The sequence below is a fragment of the Cuculus canorus genome, chromosome 14 (assembly GCF_017976375.1).
Source record: "Cuculus canorus isolate bCucCan1 chromosome 14, bCucCan1.pri, whole genome shotgun sequence".
NCBI lineage: Eukaryota > Metazoa > Chordata > Aves > Cuculiformes > Cuculidae > Cuculus > Cuculus canorus.
In genome coordinates, this window is record NC_071414.1 from 15,751,547 (window position 1) to 15,773,785 (window position 22,239).

The following is a 22,239-nucleotide window of genomic DNA, read 5'->3' on the forward strand; positions in this document are numbered from 1 at the left end:
GCAAGTGTAATTTCCATGTGCCTTCTGTAGAACTGCTCTGGTTTTTTTTTTTGAAGGTAAAACTGTGTTTTCCTTCAACTCTGCCTTTTGTACGCAGGCATCGGTGCTTGAGGCAGAGCATTTCATTAAAGATTTATGTAAAGCAGGGGCTGGTCTCTGAGGCAGGAGAATAAAGCTGTGCTCCAGAATGCTAATGTGGAGCTGGAATAGTCTGAGATGTGCATAATGCAGCACCAGTTGGCATGGCCCACGGTTTCATCCAGGAGAGGGAAACTTGCACCATCTTTGCCACCCTGTAACTTTGAGGTTCATTGACATTTGGGTTTGTGTGAGGAAACAGAAACACCCTGCAGGCAGGCTTTGCCCTAAGCATGCATGGGCTGGAGGAGCAAAGGGGGTTTGGCTCTTGGAGCTGGGGTGGCAGTCAGCAGTCCAGCATGGAGCCTGCCAGGACACCGAGCTGAAGTTGATGGGAGAAAACTGCAACCATGTGATTTTGTTATCTCTGTGCCCTTTCTTTCCTTTTCCAGCCGGCATGAACAGGATGTAGAGGTGACGCTCAGCTTGTTTCTTTCATTGAGGCCTCTGATAACTTCTGCAGTGGCTGAAATGGATGGGGAATGTGCTTTCTCTCTGTCTCTGGTTCTCTAGTGCTGTCCTGGTAGGATGTTTAGGAATCCAGGGAGTCTGTCAAATATGGAGGCGCTTATGAAAATCCACAAGTGCATCTGTAAGTGGTAGCGTGGGTAGCCTCATTGCGTACCTGGCAATTGCTGCAGTGCTGCTGGAAACGTGCATTGTGCAAGAGCCCTTTGTGCTCGTACCGAGCTCTGAGCAGCAACTGTCCCAGCCCTATCCACAGCAGGTTGTGTGGAGCCCGAGCAACCTCTGTCTCTCTATCTGACAGCTCTAAGTAGAAATCTGAACAGCATATGGAGCTTCCCTTGGGCTCCACAGCTGCACACGGGAACCCACATGTACTTTTTCAAAACAGTGTTGTCTGCTGTTCATGGCAAGTGTTGCTCCTGTTCTCCACTTTGCCGGCAAAGCTCCTTCCTGTAAGGATGCACTCAAAGCTCCCGGGGACTTGCTGTCCTTCAGACATGTGCATTTATGTATTGCTGAGCTGTTTATTTGAATGTAAAGGCACATTGGGAAAAGGGGGGTTGTATTCATGGAAATGTAATTATGTATGTTGTGTAAACAAACTGGTAAAATTAATTCTGAAACTCAAAACAGGACAAGATTTGAATACTTATTAACCAAAACAATGGTGGTTGCTGCGTACCTTGGAATAAACACCTCTCTGTCCTGTTAGAGAGGCCATAAGTGTTGTCCCATCCTCTCTATGGCTCTGGCAGTTGGAAACGACTATCCTCGAGAGCCAGTGTAGGAGGCTTTGGCAAATGTAGTCTTAATTCTTTCTGCTGTATAGACATCCTGCAACGCTATAGGATATGAGACTGGAACAAGCTTGCCTACACAGGCGGTACACTTCCAGCTAATCTCCTGAAGATAGGATCTGTGTGTTCCTTTGAAGTCATTCATGGAGAGCCATGATAATGTGGAAATCTCTTGGACCGTCGCCGTCTGCCCAGCAGCTCCAGCTGAGATCAGAGGCCAAGCACCGAATGTGTGAGAGGGAAATGCTGCTGTAGGGCTCTGGGCATGCGGAGGGTTGTGGGTGGCAAACAGCCTTGTCGAGGGATGAACAGGGTAGGGTTTGATTTCGCAAGCTGAAATATCAGCCAGAGCAGGGTAACAGCACGAGTGTGAAATAGCTTTCTGAGTCGAAGAACCCAAAGATAGGTGTGCGTTGCAAATGCTTCTTGTGGTGGGACCTCTCAGCTTGCATCAGCTGTGCGAAGCAATTGCACTGCTTCTCACTGGGGTGTCAGATTGCAGAATTGAGTTGGTTTCACTCACTTCATTGTGTACCTGCACTAACAAAGCAGATTGTGACTGTCTCATTTGCAGTTTGTTTTAACGGATGGCTCTCCACAAGCTGGGACGTCCAGGTCCCAGTCCTCTTAACATCAGTCTTTTGCATGGAGGATGCATGTATTTTAACAAACAGACACCTGGAGAAAAACCCTCAGCTGATTTTTGCGCTGTTTGCCAGAGGTGGGTAAAGCCAAGCTGATAGCTTTTATAAGAGAAAGTTCTGTGAAACTTTTGACTTATTCTAGTGCAAGTCAACTTGGTTGCTATATGAGAGCTATAGAAAAAGACTGACTAACGTTATTGTCCTAAGCAAGGAATAATTCCCTAGTTCTCCTAAACTGAGGAACAGGAATTGAAAACAATCCAAATCTATTTCTGCATTTTTGTGGTCTCCATTTTGGTGGTGCAAGTGCTGTAGGACAGCTGAATGTCACTTCGTTTGACTGCTGTGTCTTCAGCAATGAGTGCGGGCAACCATTGGCTTCCAGTCTCTTTCGGCAGCTCTGCAAACAAGCACTGGAAATGGCTTCACTGACGCTGCACACAATGTCAGATCTAGAAATAACAAGTTGGCAGTGATATGTTGTTGTTTCCCAGCAGCTTTGGAGGACAGGGTATACTTGAAATAAATCTATCAGGTAGGGTTTCAAATTGGCCAGGATTGTAAGCAACAGTTTATTGAACTTATTTATGATGTTGCATCTAGGAAATGAAATGGAGAAGTGTCAAGTGCTTTCAACATCAGCCAGCACAATTTAATGCCCCCTCCCCCTTTCTTGGAAGCTCTGTCCTGGCTTCATGCCGGAGGCGTATTGTTGTAATAAAACACATTCACATTCTAGGTGGTAAATGGAATTTACCCGATAATTAAAACTACAAATAAAATAAATTCATTCATCATCACCATAATTCCCAGCATAGCTTACATTCTTAGCACTATACATGGTATAAAAATGCGCACCTTGGGCTTTTGAGCTGTTCGTGGCATAATGACCCAATCCATCTGCGAGAGTCTTGGGAATCTAAGCTGAAGCAAAACCACACAAAAGCTAGATCTGAGCAGTTCCCTTAAATGATGTTTCCACAGTCTCCTCTGGTATTTGGACTTTAGCCTGCTCAGAAGGCCATCTTCTTTCTGGGCTGCTGTTGTTACCATTGTACTAAGACGGAACAGCCTCAAGTTCCTCAGCTGAGTAACCATCTGTCTGCCCTCCCACACGGACACCTGGAGATGAGTTAGCGTTGAAAAGAAAACAAATTGTTGAAATAATTTTAAAGCCTCAAGTGCATCTTTTTAGAGTCCTGAAAGCTTCCAGTGTGTATTTTCCTGCTTTAATAGGGATAGATACTTTCTTAGGGGTAAAGTTTGTTTGTTATGATAAAAAGGCGTTCAGTTTGATAGAGTTGCTTCGCAATTGTGCGAAGGGTATTCTTGATCCCTCTGTTATAATCATAGAATCACTAAGTTGGAAAAGACTTCTTAGATCGTTGAGTCCATCCACATGTTGAACCCAGCGCGCTGGGCATGGGTCGCTTGGATGTACACAAATGATATTAGTTGGATTTTGTCCTAAGGGCCAGCAGCCCTTCTGCAGACCTGGGGACAAGGAAGAGTGACGTGAGACCTGCAGTCTGTTCTGCAAATAACATCTCTGTGCAGTCTTACTGAGTGAAGTCTTAGGAAGCGGTCACGCAATCTAAGCACAGCAGTCTCCGCTCTGAAAGAGGAGTGCTTGCTAATATTAAGGTAAACTTACATAAAATAGAAAAATTAAAGACAACTTCGAAATAAATCCTGACATGCAGCTGGAAGGGATCTTGGATTAAAAACCTCTTGCGTGCTGCTTTATGAACAAACAGCTTCATCCGTGATAGATTATGTGCCCCAAGCGTACATAACAAGGCAATTAAGAGAAAGAACAGTCAATAGAATAATATTGTATTATCTTTTTGTTTCACATAAGTCCTGTATCTCCTTTCCGCTGCCAGTTTGCTGTAAATTGCACCTTGTCATTAATAGGATTATTGATAACTTTGCCAAACAGAGCTTCTGCAGAATTTACTGCTTGCTAAAATGCCTCCTTCATCGTTAAAAAGTGTTACTAATATGCTTTAACGTAAATCTTGTACAGTGTTAATGCTCTAGGTTACAGCCAGCAGCAAGTAGAGCTCTCTGGATTGCTGGAGCTGGAAGGCAGGGACACATTCCTGCTTTGGGATGCAGTGTCTTGAACTGTTCAATCTTTTTTCAAGCCTGGACACTCTTAAAAGTGAATTTTCCTTTCCCCTTGAGGCAAATTCGAGGGTCAATGCCACCCTGGATAAAACAGCTTAGGCCATGATTGAATGTCCACCAGACAACTCGTATTTTTCTTGCTGTTGTCTTCTGCCCCTGCTTGTTGGAAGGCAGCAGCTGTGGTGCAGGTGGCCCCAGGTTGCGCTGCTGGTGATGGCTCTCTGGGGTCCTGCACCTTGGGAGGTTGGCACTGTGGATGGTTTACACATGATCTTAGCTGTAGTGATCAACAGGTTCAAACGCTGATGGCCTCCAGGAAGACAGCTGAAAGATGTGGGTTCACATCCAGCAACAAAAAGCCGTTCGCTGCCTGCCAGCAGTGTGGCTAGCGCGTCACATGCCGGCCCTCAGCCTGCACCCAGGAGGGATGCCTGCAGGGCACAGGCTCGCTGTAGCTTAGAAGACAGCACTGTAGCTGAAATTTTCTTCAAACCACGTTTCTTTGAGTAGCATCACATCTCTGAACTTTGGCGTTAGTTTCAGCCAGCTCTCCCCGGCCCTTTGTCATCCTCCCCTGTGTGCTGCATCTTCTTGGTACCTATCGTATGGCTGTGTAGAGTAAAGGGCAGGCGATGCTGTGTCTTCTCTGCCCTTTGACAGCTTCTCAGATCCTCCTTGCATGTTCCTTCATGTTGTGGTCCAGGAGGTGCTGAGTGGAATTCCAGAGTGAGATTGATAGTGGAGGTGCCATTGCCCATCTCTCCAGTTTATTTGGAAGAGCTGTGTCTGGGGTTATCCTGGGCTACTTTGCTGCTGCCAGGCTTTACTGTTCACAAGTCTGAAAGCTGCAAAGGGGTCTGGAGGAGTGAAAACAGATGATTTTCCTGTCTCGGGTGAGACCCCGAGGTCATCTGTTACTGCTTTTTCAATCCTACTTCCAGCTTGAATCTGGAGTTGTTGAGAGTGTCAGAGGTGTTTAAATGATCGCTGGTGTCCCTTGCATGCCTGGTGTCTGGGTAGTATTCTCTAGTGCTCAGTCCAGCTCAGACTTAGATAAAGCGAAGGAGTTTAATTATATCTGTGAGACATGATTTATTGTTATTTGATGGAGCCACGCAGTATCAATCTGGAGTGGTAACAAGGCACAAACGTGGTACCATCCTGACATTTGCACAGTAAGCAAATTCAGGCTGAGCAAGGAGGGTGCAGAGCAGTTCCCTGGGATTTTCATTAGCAAAGCCATGATGTTCAGATGTCTTTGAAGTCTACACAGAGTTAGAGCAGTGACCGCTGTGCATTCTTGCAGCCCCTTCTCTAGCTCATGTAAAGCAGCGGTTTGGGACAGCCTCACCAGTCATTTAGAAGGTGATCATTTTCTCAAAGCAGCAGTTTGTCAGACTGTAATTTTAAAATTACATTATGTTTTGCTTGGACTTGGCAGAACTTCTTCTAGCCTTAAACTTTTAAAACAATAGGCAAAATAAGCTCATTCCTTCTGCAGTTGAAAACAAAAACAAAAGTAAGAAGGAAGAGTGATTTGAAATCAACCTTTTGCACAGCCAAGGTTCATACAGAAAAGCCTGGCTGGAGTTTTGGAGGTCGATATTTGTTGACTGCTTTAGAGATGCTGCCAGTGCACAGCAGTGGTGTCTTGCAGAGGAGGGCTCCAGGGGTGCCCTAAGATAAATTGATTTAAAAGGTAGGCATTACCTCTTTGCTGCTTTAATTTTCCCCCCCTCTGAGTTTGCTGTGTTGGTGCGATTGCAACAACACGCTGGGCTGGGGTTACCATCTTTTGCTGGGTGACAAGGACAAATATTTTTACCTTCAGAGAAACTGAAGGGTTTTCTCCATGTTGTGCCACTGCTGCCTGGGGAGCACGTAACTTCTTGTCACCTGTGACAAACACAGCATTAGAAATGAGCCTGCTATGGGTTAAGAGCCTCTGTCTCAAGGTTATGTGACTGTTATGCTACTAAATGTCATTTTAGTTTCGAGTGTCTCACTCCAACCTTATTTCTTGGTGCTTCAGTTGGCGAGTGAGTGGTTTTGTAACTGGAGTGCATAACTCACAGTGAGCAAAGACGCCTATCTGAAATCATCATGTACAACTACGTTAAGCCCCATTAGTTAAGAGTTGGACTGGTTACAAACGCGGTAAAATGCAAACTCCATTACTGCATCTATCTTTTCTCTCTGTGTGTGTTTAATTTTCTGAACAAAGGCTGAGGAATTAAGAGACACCTCTTTGATACATTGGCTTCTGTTTTGAGCCAGCCCAGATCTGCGAGAGCAATTGTATTTTAATCAGCTTTGTGAGTCATAGCAAAAAATGCCAGCTCAGGTTTGATTGCCGAGTTTGTATTGTTGCTGATGCGCGAGACATGAAGTAGAAAGAACACAACATGGTATTTAGCTGCAAGACTGAGCTCAAGAGGCTGACAATTTGAAAAAGCTCAGTTTTGATTTCGTATGCCAAACAAATTTGCTGTAGGAAGAACATGTTTGCCACCCAGTGATGTCATTTTCATAGAGTCACTCTACAGATAGTGCCCACAGCTTGGCAGAAGGCTTGGTCTGAACACAAAGACCTCTTCAGGATTCTTCTAAGTTTCCTGATTGGAAGAAAGCCAATACTGATATGGTAGCAAAATGCATGCAGATAGCGAAACTACTCATCTGGTAGAATTCCTGCATGAACTCACTTGCAAATCAAAAGTGTCATTGAACTGCCTAGAGAAGGTGAAAATTATCGAATTGCGGATGTGAGAGGATTCCAGAGAGGATGGAGACAGGGTGCTGGAAGAAAACCTTTCCTTGTGGGATGGTCATTTGAAAGCTGGAAGCTCCTAGAGGCTTTTGTAGAAATGCGAATAAAAACGGATTGAGCTCCAGAATAACCTCTTGACTCTGGCCTCTCGTGGTGTGGTGGTGGAGCAGAATGAAGAGATGATGTACCATGAAAAGGGATTCTTTGAAAATGGAGGATTTGAGGTTTTCAGAATTGAGTTCCCGTTGAGAAATGACTCAGCTGGTAAGATGGAGCACAGACCTCGTAAAATGTTCGTGACTTGTACCATATATAAGATGGATTTCTTTTTTCTATCTGGGTAATTATATGTGGTAGCCATTGAAATATTCACCATGTTAATGAAAAATTATAACCAAGAAAAGAATTATATATTTATGAATGATGGGCGCACACTTAAAAATGCCCTGGACAGCTAAGAACATTGGACATTAGTACGGTAAAAGAGACATAATGGGCTAAATAACTTAATTTCCCACACATTTCTGGATTTGGCCAACATGAAAGATTTCCCTGAAATGATCACAAAACAGACTGCAATAATCTTGGCAAATAGCCTTCTTTTTGACAAAACAGATTCTAATAATAAAATCCTGCATTTGATTGCTTAGGCCAATGAAAGGCTTTTAGTAATCCTTCCTTTTCAGATTATTTAATAGGCTGTAGCAAAATTGCCAACCAGTCCAAAGCAGGAAGGAGAGTTTAATGCTGGCCCTGGTAGGAAGGCTGGGGTGTGGATCTGGCCGAAGCGCGGTGGCACTTGCACGGACCAGCTGTGGGAATTAAGTGTGCAGAATGGAGGTGAATGGGAGCATTGGCACAAAGGGCCATCTTTATAGAAGATAATGCTAGAAGAAAATACTTATTACAGGGAGGAATTTGGATATGGGCAAACTCCTCATATTTCCCAGAAGGGCTCCCATGTCAATTGTGGCAGGAACTCTGCTGAGGTCAGGGAAGGATTCCAGGTGAGGCGATAGGGCTGTAGACATGTACTGCTGTTGGAGTTTGGGGAGTATGTAGGTGGCTGTATCTGCTGTGCTTCTGGACACTGCAGCTTCTCTGTAGTTTAATCTGTTAAAACTGTTTGAAGAACTTAAGCATCCAGAGCTCTGTCTAAAGCTGAACTGTATCTCATCCTGTTCTTGTAGCATAATGTGGTGTTTTTAAGTAATCTCCAAGTTGGTTTGGAGGTTTTTTTTGCCTTCACTGACCATTAAAAAGCCCCCAGTTTAGCCATGCTGTTTTAGAGCTTGAGGATTTAATTCTTTTGGATATTTTAAGCAGAGAAACCCGAAATCTCTAAAAACCCAGCTTGTTTTTCTGAGTCCTAGGCACGTCTGCTGAAAACACTGTGAATGTCATAAGAAGCGATTTCACTGTACCGGCTGCCCAAACCAGACATATTGATGTTATTTAGCTTTTGCTTGCCAAGTTGAGCGTTGGGATTGTGTTTTCACATGCGAAGAAGCTATCAGCTTTATAGATAGCCATATTTCCATAAGCAGCATTTGGCTGTCACACCTTCTCCTGTAGTCTCTTGATATGCAAACAAGTCTCAGTTATATATGCTCCTGGCCTATAAACTGATATCCCTGAAGAGTTCCTGATTATCCTTCCATTAACTTTTACTCTCCGCCATCTCCCTCAGGGAGGTAACACGTAGTCTTTCCTTCATCATGGGTTTCCAGCTGGTTACCTCTCCATTTCCCCCCCTAAATGGATTCTCTCAGTAGTTGTGCGTGTCACTGAGGAAATACTGACTGTGAAATTTCAGCGCCATCTAAAAGTATGTCAGGGACTGCTGCAATGGGGATTTGAAAATTTGAAATGCAAGGGAAGCCTCCTGGATCTTAAAGTGCCATCCTAGAGAGAGGAATAACCCTACACCATGTTTAAAGCACAGTGTTGTAGTGCAGCAGAAGAGGAGACGTTGCTGTTTGTATATGGCATTTTGGCTCCTCAGCTGTACTGTTGAAAACTGTGATAAAGGCTTGTGTGAGTCTCTGCCGTTCTTGTATTTTTTGGTCTAGTTAGTATTGCTTACAAACCAACGTTCAAACTCATGTCTTGCTTGCATTGAATGCTGCACACTTCATTATGTTCCTCATTTCCACAGTTTTTCCTTTACGGAGTTCAAGTTGTTTCTTAATCAGGTTCTCATTCCCTGTGTCCATCGTCGCTGCAGCTGGGAGCATCCCAGCAGAGCGTTTCACAATGAACTCTTCATCTGTCATGTGTCCATCCTTCCGTGAACTCCTGCGCCAGGAAATGTCTGTGTGAGTGCAAACCAAGTCCTGTTCCCAAAGACGAGGTCTGAGCAGGGTGTTTTGCACTGGGAACCCATCCATGCAGGTTTTGGACGTGCTGCTGATCTCTTGAGCACTAATCTCTATTATTACTTAAATTCTACATAGTACTAAAACAGTTTTTGAGGCCTCTCTCTCCTAGCACTTATTCCTACTTGTTTAAAATCTATTTGATGATGAGCAATATGTTTTTGTGGTATATTCCTAGGTATTTCCTTAAATTGAGCATAAACCAGTGTTTGCTTGTTCTAAACAGTAGTCTTGGTTTGAAAAAGGCTTTCAGCTCCTTTAGGATTATTCAAACTTAAATGATTCAGCTAGAATGAACACTTGAAGACAAATTGTGCGTTTCTGGTTTTGGTATTAGCACTCCTAGAAAATTTGTGAGTGCCAGAGACTGAATTTTTAAATGTGATATCTGACCTTGTTGCTGTAAGTCTTTACAATTGATTGTATCTGGGGAGCAGAGGTGACTCCCCTTATCCCCATGAACAAGAAGCATACTTTTTGAATAGTCACACCACTGATTTCAGGGGCTTGTTGAGTTTGTGGCGGCTGAACAGAAATAAGATGGTTAGAATTTGGCCCCATCTGCGTGGCGATGCCAAACCTAATTTGAGCATGTGATTCATCCGGTTTCCCATGCGGAGTGGAAAGTCAAGAGTTTTCTTCAATTGCATGTCTAACTCTGTGGGCTTGAGTGATTACAGGTGACATTAGACTCTTCCTTTTGCAAATCCTATGTATTTGCATATCTGCACATGCATAATTTTACCAGAAATTCCCCCGCAGTCTTTAAAATGCTGTTGTGTGTGTCTCTGTGCAGGTCTGGAGCCTTTGAAGATTAAGTAAGGGTGAGACATTTAGCCACAGGGTAACAACTCTGGTGTACATTCAAATTTTGTATCGGGTAGTTTGTTATACTATTAAAATAGTACAATTTCATAGTTGTAATGGTAGTTGCTGCTTTAAAGACCTTGCTGTTGCTCAACCAATATGCAAAAGGAATGAATAAATATAGCTTTTTATGTTGGGCCCTATCCGTAGACAAAAGTTGGGATTTTCTGCTGTATCCCTCTATCACAGGTTCTTTTTCAGGCGCTGCGGAAGGGGGGTGTATGTCCCCATCTGGGCTTCCCATACACTGAGCGAGCTGCAGCCTGGGAGGGTGGGGGCAGAAGAAAAGTTGTGTGTGTTGTTTATGGTTTCTCGAAGCACCAGAATAATGAGTTAAAAAAGCTCTCTGCTTTCTGACGGGTCACATATCTTTCTGATCTATAGGGTTTGCAGCTTTGACACCATCTTTTGAGGAGCACTTGCGAAAAGTATGGAATGAATGTAGATTATGTGGGAAATATCTCAGTAGTGTGCTCACACAGCTCAAGTCAGCACAGTCTCCCACTGTTAACTGAACATGTCCTATATGGATATTGGCTTTGTAACCCACATTTCAACTGCTGAAGAGTTATGAGGTCAGCAAGTGCCGTTCAGAATTTAGCTCATTTTGTGTATATCTTGGACCATATTCACCCCTGGGTTTTATACCACAAAAAAATCAGTGGAATGAGGCCAAGAAAAAAATTCATCCCCTAATACTTACAGTCAGCTCCTCCAACATCCCTGTGTTTCACTGAGCTCCGTACCATAGCTCTAGGAAGGCTTCTGCTTGCTGGTGCCTGGAGGTTCTAATTTTTATACGGGCACTGAGAATAACCAACAATAGCAGTTTTTTGGATGGTTATTAAATCTCGTGCTTTGGGGTATGAGTTAGTCACTAACTGCCAGGCAGCAGAAAGAGGCTGCTGAAGAGAGCAAACGGTTGTATTTCTGCCCTCTGCAGTGCTCTCGCCTCTTGCTGCAACGCATCGGCTGGTGGCCAGCACGAGAGGCAGGCGGGTGAGCCGGATGGCCCACGGGCAGCTCGGCACAGGCGCGTCCCGTGTTTCTCCAAGAGCGGATTGCTGATCCTGAAGCCGGAGCATCACATCACTGGTGCTTTGATAGGAAGCAACTAATGTCTGCGGTCCCTTTCAGTGACAGACTTTTTGCGGTGATCACAGAAATGTCTTGCAGAGTTAATTTCAGCTAATGAGCAATTAGTCAGCTTGGTGGTGTCTCCCTCCTGCCCCGGCCTGCTGCGGGAGAGGTGGTCTGCAACAAGTGTGATGCTTCCCTGGGGTGGGTGGGAGCCTTGACAGGACCCGTGTGGGCTCAGAGCACCTTCACTGCAGTGGCGCTTGGGCTGAAGCTGAAATGTCCTCTTTCTGAAGTTGAGGGGGATTTATTTTCCTGCTCCAGACTTGCTGCTTTATCCTAAATATCAGCAGACGTCTTTTTTTTTTAAATACTTAATGCAGCCAGAGAAAATCTGTCAGCAGAAGACTCCTTGCCTGCCCATACGACGGCTGGACTTGCATGGGCTGAGCATACTCCAGCATGAACGTGTTTAAATTGGGAACAGCTACAAATGACGTTGCCGCTTTCTCACCTCGTGGGAGAAGCGTGGGGTTGGCGAGAGCACCGGCACCGTCGCTTGCCAGGCTGCCTCGGGTCACGCCGTGGTAGCGGGTGGTGGGACTGGGAGCAGGCACAGATGGTGCTCCAGAAGGGGAAATCCAGAAGCTCACAAGCTCATTTCTTTTAGGGAGACGTGTCCATATGCCATCCACAGAGCACCGGAGCCTGCTCATCAGTCTGGAGCACTACAGGCTGCTAAGACAAAAATAACCCAAATCTACAGCTAAGACCGGAGCCTGATGCTGGCTGTGTTGATGTACCCCTGTGCTTTGACCCTCTTCCTTAGTAGGGAGTGAAGTGCTGTGTTTGAGTGTCATCATCGGTCTCTCTCCAGCCCAGGTCTGAGGGGATATTTGGGAGGAGGAGTTAGTCTGTGTGGCCAGATCCCTCACTGATGGGCTTAGCTCTGACCTCTCAGTTTTCCCATCCGCAATCCTGTGCCCAGCTTCCAAAGGCAAGTCAGGGACAGGGGATACGAGCACCATAAATCGAGCGCTTGATTGTCTATCCCCTCGGCTGGGCACTGCGCGCTGAAGCACAGAGGTGCTTGCCACAAAGTATGTCTTGCAGTGTAACATAAATCTCAGGGATGCCTGAGACCGTGGCAATTAAGAGCAAAAATCTAAGAGCCATTTGTGCTAATCTGGTAAATTCGCATTGCTCAGATACGGTGTGATTAACAGTGGTGACAGATTGGCATTGGTGACAGTCAGAGCTTGTGCTGCTCTTAGGAAGGCATTGATGTTTTCTGAGATAAAGATGAGACTCTCTTCCATTTAATGTTTTGGTGAGTTTATGAAGAAGAAAAAGTCAAATGAAGTGCTGTCACGCCCCAACTGGAGCAGTAATCCCCAAGTAAGTTGAATTGCTGTATTTACATGTTGGGGAGGGAGCTGCGCTTATATAAAAATGTGTGCATATCTAATAACTGTGCCTTTATGTATGTAATGCCTAAAATATATAATTATGCATTCATATTCACGAGTGGAGCCTGTCTGAGAGTATGTGTATATATAAAAATATGATTTATAGGTTTTTAAACCTCCTTGACAGACTCCAAGAGACCAATTTCTAAATGTATGCCAAGATTTTTTTACGAAGAGGCAGGTAGCAGTAGGTGCTAATAAATGAAAGAACTGCAAGTGAAATGTTGTGACATGCACCTCTCTGAACAACCTGCGGAGCGCTAGCAGAATCATCAAACCGAGCTGAGAGTAATCAGCAGGGACTGATAAAGCCGCTCTTGTAATTATTTGTTTGATATACAGCTTTCCTTCTTCCTTCTGCATAAATAGCAGAATTGCTTTGCCTAGTGTGGGAGGTTTTTTATTCCTGTCAGGGCTTGTTCTCGCTAAGATGTCAGGAGAGGAGGACTGAGGTCTGCATATTTGTTTTATTTACGGGCTTTCCATTGTAATTCTGACAGCGTGTGGTGAAGACGGCATTCGCTTAGATGGGGAGAGGCGTCCTTGCTCATGCAAAGCTGTTGGTGTTGCAGAAGCCAAAGTGCCGTGCTGCTTTTAAGCCACTCTGATTCCTCCAGGTTTGGCTTGGAAGAAGCTGTTCTTTGTGAGGAGACGGCTGCTGAGGTCTGAAGGCAATCGCGGTGTCATACCCGTATATTTAGGTATTAAAATTCCCACAGCAGCTTTCTCATTTGTGAGTTTGATGCTGCAGCCCAGGCTGCCCTACAAAACCGCACAGCCCTCCACTGACAAGTGTTAGTTATCCTTAAATAACTTCCGCTCCTCACCACTGCCTAAGCAAGAAAATCCAAGTGTTGACTGATTTCCAAGCAGTCACAGTGGTGGCCCGTCAGCGATGACTGAACTGAGCCAAAAGGTTCCTGTTGATGTCAGTGGTTTCTGGGAACGCTGCCTGCATGGTTTTGTTCCGGGATTTCCCTCTCAGTCCATGCCTCGTTGAGTTCTGACTTCACTTGGGGCAAATGTTGCATTTTCATGTTTAACAAAAGGTACAATAATTCATTCCCACTCTAAGCACTCTCATTTTCCTTGTTCCGTTTATGTTGTATTTATCCTTTGTCTTTCCTTAAGGAAAAGAAGGATTTCCTTTTCCTTAAGGAAAGAAAAAGGATAAATTTTTCTTTAAAAAAAAAAAAAAATCCCTATATGCCAGAATAGATTTTATATCATCTGAGGGTTTTACTAGGAACTCGGGAGGAAGGGGGAGGCGTAAGGGGAGAGAGACACATTAGAGCAGAAAATAGATTTCCTTGCCTAAAGAGAGAAAAATCCAGTCTGCTGCCTTTAGCATACATTTGAATACTGTCAAGGGCATCTGGAATATATTGGTAGGCATTTTCCTTCTAATATTACTGAAAATCTGATAATGATGAGACACGGATATGCCACTGGCCCTGTGCTTCATGTATCCATGCAATATTAATATTGGGTAAGTGTCTGAGACATCAGAGACTGCTTTCAGTCTCGTGCCAGGGTCAAAGCCAACTCACTTTTACTCAGGAGAAATACTCCAGACTTGAACCAGATTAATGAAAAGATAAATTGTTCTGAGACTAAGAAAAAAAAAAAAGGCTTTACACCTGTGGCAGTTTTATGGGGGGTTGTTCCTGAGCAATTACGGTGCGTTCTTTCAATGCTTTCTGATTCCAGGCAATGATGGCATTTTAAGATAAATAACACGTTCATGGCTCTGCTTGTTACTGAAGGGTTTTTATTATTGCTGATGTTACATGAAAAAGAAAGTTATTAAAAAAATGTGGCACTAACAAATTGAAGCCCCCAGGGAACTGTTGCCTGAATGGGATTTTGATTGGAGTTCAATTTAATTGGCCATAAATCTTCTCGTTTCTGATTTACATTCTACTTCAGATCAGTCTACCAAATTCATGATAATCAGGTTTTCATTTTTCTCTATTGAACAAAATAGTCTGACATGAGCATAAACAGAAATATTCCTTCAGCAAGGTGACCTTGTTCTGGTAATTGATTTAATGCCTTCTTACCTATAAATTGGGCCTCTTTCTGAGGCATGTCCATCAGATTTCCTGGTAATTGGTTAGCATAGTTGTTTTTTCACTCCAGCATTCCGGCTGCAAGATATTTCTCATAAATCTCTGGTATAAGAGTAGCTGTGATTGTCTTCACTGACACAAGGGGAAAAATTCAGCTAGTAGACGTATGTGTGTCTGTCCTGTTGGCGGGCTTTGAATGAAGCTCTGTGAATCTTCATCGCAGAGAATAAAAGCTCTTGTTCAAGCCCGAAGTAAATATGTGAGATGCAGAACCCAGTAATTTCTGTGGGGTTTGAGTTGAATCTTTTTCCTGTCACGTTGCAATGTCTTGAGGGGAGTGAAGTTATACTGCAGGTTCCTCTTTGTGCCTGCATGGACATTAGACTTCGCACTCGGGCAAGTCATGCAGCCAGCAGGGAGAGGATGGAGACCTGAGGGCTTCATTGCTCCAGAACGGGTAGAGTGAATCATAGAATAGTTTGGGTTGGAAGGGACCTCAAAGATCATCCAGTTCCAACCCCCCTGTGATGGGCAGTGACACCTTCCATTGGCTCAGGCTGCCCAAGCCCCATCCAACCTGGCCTTGAACCCCTCCAGGGATGGGGCAGCCACAGCTTCCCTGGGCAACCTGGGCCAGTGTCTCCCCACTCTCGTAGTGAGGAAATTCCTCCTTATGTCCAGTCTAAATCTGCCCCTCTCCAGTTTATACCCATTGCCCCTCGTCCTATCACTACAAGCCTTTGTAAAAGCTCCTCCTCAGCTTTCTTGTAGCCCCTTCAGGTACTGGAAGGTCATTGTAAGATCTCCTCGCAACCTTCTCTTCTCCAGGCTGGTTTGGAGGTGCTGAGCCCAGTTTCTGGTCTGAGTCTTAGGAATTACTCTTTTGGATTAGAGTGCTTTTTCATGTGGAAGTTAGAAACCCAGCAGGAGTTGTTCAGTGTGTGAGTTTGTAGCTACTCTTTACAGCAGAGATCATTTTGATTTCAGTTTTTCTTTGAAAAAAATGGATGAAGAGGATTTGTGCTTTAAGTGCTTCTCCAGAGCCTCACTGGAGCTGCAGCCGAGTTGTTTTTGTAGCCTGTGCGTCCCCCTGCCCACCTTGTGCTGAGAGCTGGGGCTTTGCCATGCTCTGCTCCTCTCCTCGGGAATGAGGATGGGCTGCAGCACTCGCAGGAGCTTGAGACTCCAGCAGCTCCCAGAACAGTTTGGAGCACTTTGGTTTGGGCCAAACCAGGCGGATAGTGGAATTTCATCATCCTTGAAAGAAATCTAACAGAGGAAAAAGAAATTTCCAGGCAGCCTGAGGTTCCTGGATTGCATCCCTGCCCTGCTCTGGAGTGCCATGTGCCACAACATGTAGAGCTCACCTTTCGCTCTCCGCTGCTCTGCTCTCCTTTCCCTTACTTTTCCCAAGGTTAGTTTTTGCCGTTGCTGGTTTAGATTCATCAGGAGTTTTTCTTCCCTTCCTGAGTTGCAGCACCCAAAGAAGGCTCTACTCTCAGAGTCTGTATGTAGAGCCTTCTTTGGGTGAATTCTTTAGGAAAGTAACTTGGGAGGGGAGATGAGTAAGAGGTGAGAACCCGGTGGGATCAAAGGAAATTGAATTGGCATCTTATTCTGATTAGATACCCAAACCCCTTAAATTCACTTGCTGCTCTTGTAATCTCGTTTAGGGGAATCTCTGTAAAGTGCCTCACCTGCTGCAAGGAATGGGGAGGAAAGGGGAGGGAGCCTGCCTGCGCCGAGATATAATTGTTGTTATTGAGTTTGGAGAATATTGTAGTTGAGTGTTTTTTCCCCACCTTTCCTGTCCCGTGGTTCTTTTCCCTTGTGATTCTTTTGTGCTTCTCAGTTGGGTAACTTCATTATATTACTTGTTTAACCATTTCCAACAGTATTGGGATTGACAGGTTGGGTTTTGTGCAATCTCACAACTTCACAGACTGTAAATTGAATGGTTTGTGGCTCGGTGAAAGGTGAAAAGGAAGTTACATCTGCTAACAGATTCCTAATTACAGCAGCATCAAATACATTTTAAGTTTGTTAATGGCAGGTACTCTTACTGGAAAAAAATTTATAGCCATGGCCTTGACAACTGGAACTGATTACTTTGCAGTGGTTTTCCTTGTGTTTTCTGAAACATTAGAATTCTTTCTCTTTCCTTTCCTCTGCTTCCATCCCTACAAAAGAAACAGAGAAAAATCTGAATTTTAACTCATTGTAATTACCTTCTGAAAGGTTTTTTTGTCTGCAAAGATAAACAGTTGGAAAATTACTGAAAATAAAGAAAAATAAGCATCTATTGCTGAAGTTTCTGCTGAGCGTACCTGTATTTAGTACCTTAATGACAGTGGTGGGCAGGGACTGAGGCAGATAAGACCTGACCGCATCTCGCGCGGTCCTGGCTGAGAGCACAGAGCAGAGTTTATTCCTCTGGGATGGGACGGAAAGTGAGTGCTTTATGGGGAACAACTGAAGGACTTGCACCATCTCCTGACCCACAAGGAGCATGTGGCAGAGAGAAGCATCGTTGACATGTATCCTGGGTTCTTCCAAAGAGGAGCCCTCCACCACAGTCAGGATAGTGAGTGAAACCGGTGCCTCCCTCATGGCACAGATGGACATCCTAGCCTCCACACCTCCCCTTACCATCCGCTCTAGCTCTTGTAATTCTGGTGGGAGATTGTCAAAAGCTTGTGCCTTTCATCCTTGAAGTGGGAAGGGTTTTATTTAGTTTGTTAATCTGAAAGTTAAGTGGGTGGGAAGATAAGTTTGCAGCCCCGCTCCATTCGTCACATGGTACCAGCGCTTGTTTCCCCTTGAGAGAGGCAGAGCAGATGGAAAGCAGAGATGAAATGAAGATCAAAAGTAAACAGCGTGATGAAGTTTTTGATAAAAGAATAAAACACTTATCACATCAAAGCTGCTGAAAAACACATTAAATGTTTCCTGAACATTTCACATCCACGTAAGCATTAACTGTACTTGCCATAGGGGCATTTGTAACAGTAGGCGGTGGAGTTGAGGAATGCTGGTGGGGTATTTACCCTTGTGGCTCTCCCTCAGGTAACCTGGCTGCCACCAGGGAGGTAGAGCTGGCAGCCTCTTGGCCATCCTCTATCACGCTGAACCTCTCTTGCTGCAGATTAGTGGGCCCATGTGTTCATGGTTAGGCAATCCTTTCTTTAAGCCATGCCCTGCTCAGTTTTCTAGGTTTGGCCCCTGGATTTCTGGAGATCTTAGGGCACTCGCAGGTGTAGGTAGGTGCAGAGTTTGTGGGTGGCTTTTTCTCCCAGTCGTTGGTGGTTGTTTGTTCTCATGCTTTGGCTCAGTGAATCAAGTCCTTTTCCAATCTTATGAAATAAATTAAAAGAATGTGAAGAGAAGGTGCTTTGTAATAGCCAATAAAAAACAAGAACGATGAAGCGGAAGAAGTCCCAAAAAAAGAGTAGAGGTAGAAATAAATACAGGAGATTATTGCCTGTTCCAGTTATTACTCTTAACACCCAGAAGTGCATTTCCTGTGCAGTATCAAGGAGCTCACTTTCAGCAAACTCGACTTTATCATCCAAAAAAACTGCAGTTGAACAACCCGTTCCCTGAGCTGTGGCATTTCCCAGTTGGAGAATCCTTGTCTGAATGCACAGCCCTAGTGTCAGGGAGAACATTGAGGAGCCCACTGTGATCCAGTGTGACACCATTGTCCTCCTTGTACTTGAGGATAGAGGGTCACCAGCACATCTTATTGCAAAATGCCCCAACAGCTGAGGAGGGGCAATACTGCGTCAGTTTAAGACAGACGTATTATAATCACAGAAAAGTTAATCAGAAGAGGCCTCTCATGGTTGTTAGTCCAAGCTCCTGCTTGACACAGGGATAACTTCAAAGTTTGCTTGGGTTGCTCAAGGCCTTTTCTAGTTGAGTTTTGAAAATTTCCTGGGATAGAGATGGAACATCTTTTCCAGGCCCCTCTTCCAATTTTGTGTGGTGCTCAGGGAAGGACTTTTTCTTATGTTCAACTGGAATTTCCTTTCTGCAGCCGGGAGCGTATCCTCCCGTCCTGTCAGTGTGCTCTTCTGAGAAGGCTCTGACTCCATCTACGCAGTCTGCCTTTTCCATCATCCAAACCACTGTCAGTAAAATAAGACAAATGTCCTTGAGGTTGTTTGCTTGTTTGTTTTCCCTCTTTCATTGTTTCCCTTGTTGTTTCTGTATTCTGCGAGTGATTGACAGCATAACCTTCTGCCTACTGCAGGCAATCAGATATTTAGGCTCTTTCAAAGCCAGATCTTGTGTCTATTTAATGCTTTTGAAAAGAGTACTTTGGAAACTGCATGAACACAAAAAGAAATGAGGTGGTGTGAGCAGGGAAGTCCCTGTCCTAAGTTCTTGTCTGCCAAATACTAATGTTAGTTGTTATCAGACTTAATAGTGCAAGAGATTTTTAGTCTCTGTACTATTGGCCTTCATCCTGCTGTGAGTGTATCAGTCAACAGTAAGCAAAAAGGCATGAAGTTAAAACCTTCATTCAGGTCTTCTTCAGTGGCAAGTAACGTGACAGCCAGGCACCGGCTCCGATACGATGCAAGGCTTGCCTGAAAAATTGAGATTAGATCAAGAACTTCCTAATAAAAAATCAGATTTAATTTCTTAACAATACCTGAGTTGGATGTCTCAGTGACAGCTGTACAGCTGTTCTTATTGAGTTAAAAAAACCTTTTCCTTAAGAAGCATTGCTACGTATTTCGGCAAGATTTCTCATGTAATGAGATGCTGAAAATCAGGCAATATCCTGTTTAGATATGTTTCTGTTTGATAATAAAGAAGGCATTGACAGTGAGGGATGCACTGGATAAATTATTGCTTTGAGTTCTGTTTTACACTGAAGCCAGGATGCCTCCTGTAAGTTTGCAGCTGTTTCAACTTTTTCCTTTCCTCATCTAGACAGCTATATGTCCGTGAGATTTATTTCTTGATCTATATGGACGTGCAATCCTTCTTGGGATTATTACCATAGAAACAAGGCATAACATAGAGTGTGTTAGAAGTAACAAATGGGATTTAGTAGTCGTTCCCATTTACTACACAGAGTCTGAGCTGTGTACAAAAAGCAGCAATTACTCGCTCTTGGAGCCTTATTAACAGGCACATCTGCACATTCATTCAAACTAAACACTTCAATTTCTGTTCTGGCTGGGATGACACTTGGATATTCTGGTCTTTAAACTAAACTGAAATCCCCGACGTAGAATCGTAGAATTATAGAATGGGTTGGGTTGGAAGGGACCTTAAAACTCATCCAGTTCCAAACCTCCCTGCCATGGGCAGGGACGCTTCCCGCTAGATCAGGCTGCTCAAGGCCCCAGTATCTATTTTGGTTTTCAGTCAAGGTAGGAATTTGTTGGATTTGACATTTTGGTTCCTTTTTGTTTGATTGCAAATCCCAGAGGCAGCCTGCATTCCCAGTTCATGTGAGCCTCTCAGAAGGAGATAACACACACTAACCAAACCACTGGCTCCTGGGGAACAGTCCCTCCTCTGAAGGGAGAAGTCACCCAAGATTTGCTTGTAAAGCCTGATCTCCCACGATGCTGGGACCCAGCTCCCAGGGCTTCACACCCCGCCTGGCTCACAGGACGCTGCCCTTCTCATCTTCAGCAGCCCACGATTGCCCCGAGTTGGCAAGTTGCAGCACCCTGAGCTTGGGGGAGTAGAAGGGGTTGTGCCAAGCAGAGAGGTGATTCTGCACACAAGGATTTTTGCAGGAGTAAATACGATGTACTGTACAAGTAGCCAAAGCTGAGCTGACTGACTGGGAATGTTTACTGATGCGTGTGAAGGAGAAACACAAGTTCAAATTCTTAAGCCAAATCTACGGGGCAGCTTTTGAAGTTGTGTTGGACGGTGAAAAGGTGGAACACTAGGTGGACATGAGAACAGGCTGAGAGAGTTGGGCTTGTTCAGCCTGGAGAAGAGAAAGCTCTTGGGAGGCCTTAGAGCAGCCTCCAGTACCTGAAAGGGGCTCCAGGAAAGCTGGGAAGGGACTCTTGATCAGGGAATGTAGGGATGGGATGAGGGGGGGTCGATTTTAAGCTGAAAGAGGGGAGATTTAGATTAGACATTAGAAAGAAATTTTTTTGTGTGAGGGTGGTGAGACACTGGCACGTGTTGCCCAGGGAAGCTGTGGCTGCCCCCATACCTGGAGATGTTCAAGGCCAGGTTGGATGGAGCTTGGAGCCCCTCATCCAGTGGGAGGTGTCCCTGCCCATCACAGGGGCGTTGGACTGGATGGGCTTTAATGTCTCTTCCAGACAAAACCATTGTATGAGTCTGGAAAGAAAAGGATGGAGAAACATATTGGAAAACAAGGCATATTTGCTGACTGCCTGTGACTGAGCGCCAGCAGGCTGGACGAGTCCGGAGGCTGAGGCGCAGCGGCAGGCGGTGTCAGCCTATGGCCCTGTGCCTGCCTACGTGGGAGGTCGGTGCAGAGCTTGCTCTTCCAGCAGAGGTTGTGCTCAGGAGGGAGAGCCAGAGTCCTGGGAAATGTTTTGGAGCTGCTCAGGGTAGTAGAGATTGTCTCTAGGACTCCTCCCTTCCCTTATCTCTTTCCCACCCTCTCCCTGTCACCAAGTAAAATTAAATTCAGAAGTAAATTGTCAGGTCATAGCGGGGTCCCTTGCTCTGGATAATGTGTTTGCTGACCTGAGAGTGAGAATACATTGTCCTTTTCCGAGTCCACATCCTATAATGCTGCCTGTAGATGAGGGTGGAGTAGCTTCTAGGAGGGATTTCAGAAGCAGGTGGTCCCTGCACTAATTCAAGAACAAAAGCAATTTGCTCAGCAGAAGAAACTTTTAAAGTTGATTGTAAGCCATGAATTGAGATGGAACCTGGAATGCAACCTGAAGAGCCCAGAGAACTGAAATATTAGGAGCCTGAAACTGGGCTACATGCTCCAAGCTTGCCTGGCCTCTTTATCAAAGGTGCCTCAGCATCTCTGCATCTCCAGTGAAGTCGATAAGTGTTCAGGATCTTTTTGAAACATTTATTTGGTGCCTAAGTATAGAACTAGGACTGACTAACTTCAGGCTCCAAAAATAGTGCAGGTGTCTGCCTTTCTCCCTATTCCTCATTTCTCTTTTCTTTGCTCTTTAATCTCTTCTTCAGCTCCCACGTTCTCTATTCCCTCCAACTCCCTTCATTTTTCCATCCTCCTCCAGCTGACTTTTGCTCCTGCTGCTACCCCTCACGTACTTTGACGCCTCTTCAGTCCCGCAGGAGCCACAGGGCATTTCTTAAGATCCATCCTGAGCAATCCCAGGCCAGCACCCCCTTTCTCTCCTCTTACCCTAAATCCTCTCTGCCTCGTTCTCAGGGGGACGGAGGTTCAAACTAACAGCTCTGATCAGCTCAAACTTACTGA

General features: G+C 44.8%; 1 protein-coding gene across 4 annotated transcripts in view; it reads left to right on the forward strand.

Moving 5' to 3' along the window:
- The window catches only part of RASGEF1C (RasGEF domain family member 1C), a 72,578-nt gene that overhangs the window by 22,380 nt on the left and 27,959 nt on the right, over positions 1-22,239 (forward strand). Inside the window, exon 2 of one of the 4 annotated variants that reach the window (XM_054079726.1) lies at positions 11,139-11,290. The exons of 2 other annotated variants lie outside the window; for them this stretch is intronic. The gene's annotated coding sequence lies outside the window, so the exon portion shown is untranslated. Of the gene's footprint in view, positions 1-11,138; positions 11,291-13,302; positions 13,443-22,239 lie in introns of those variants that run through there. One more of the 4 variants, XM_054079725.1, reaches the window with a different exon arrangement.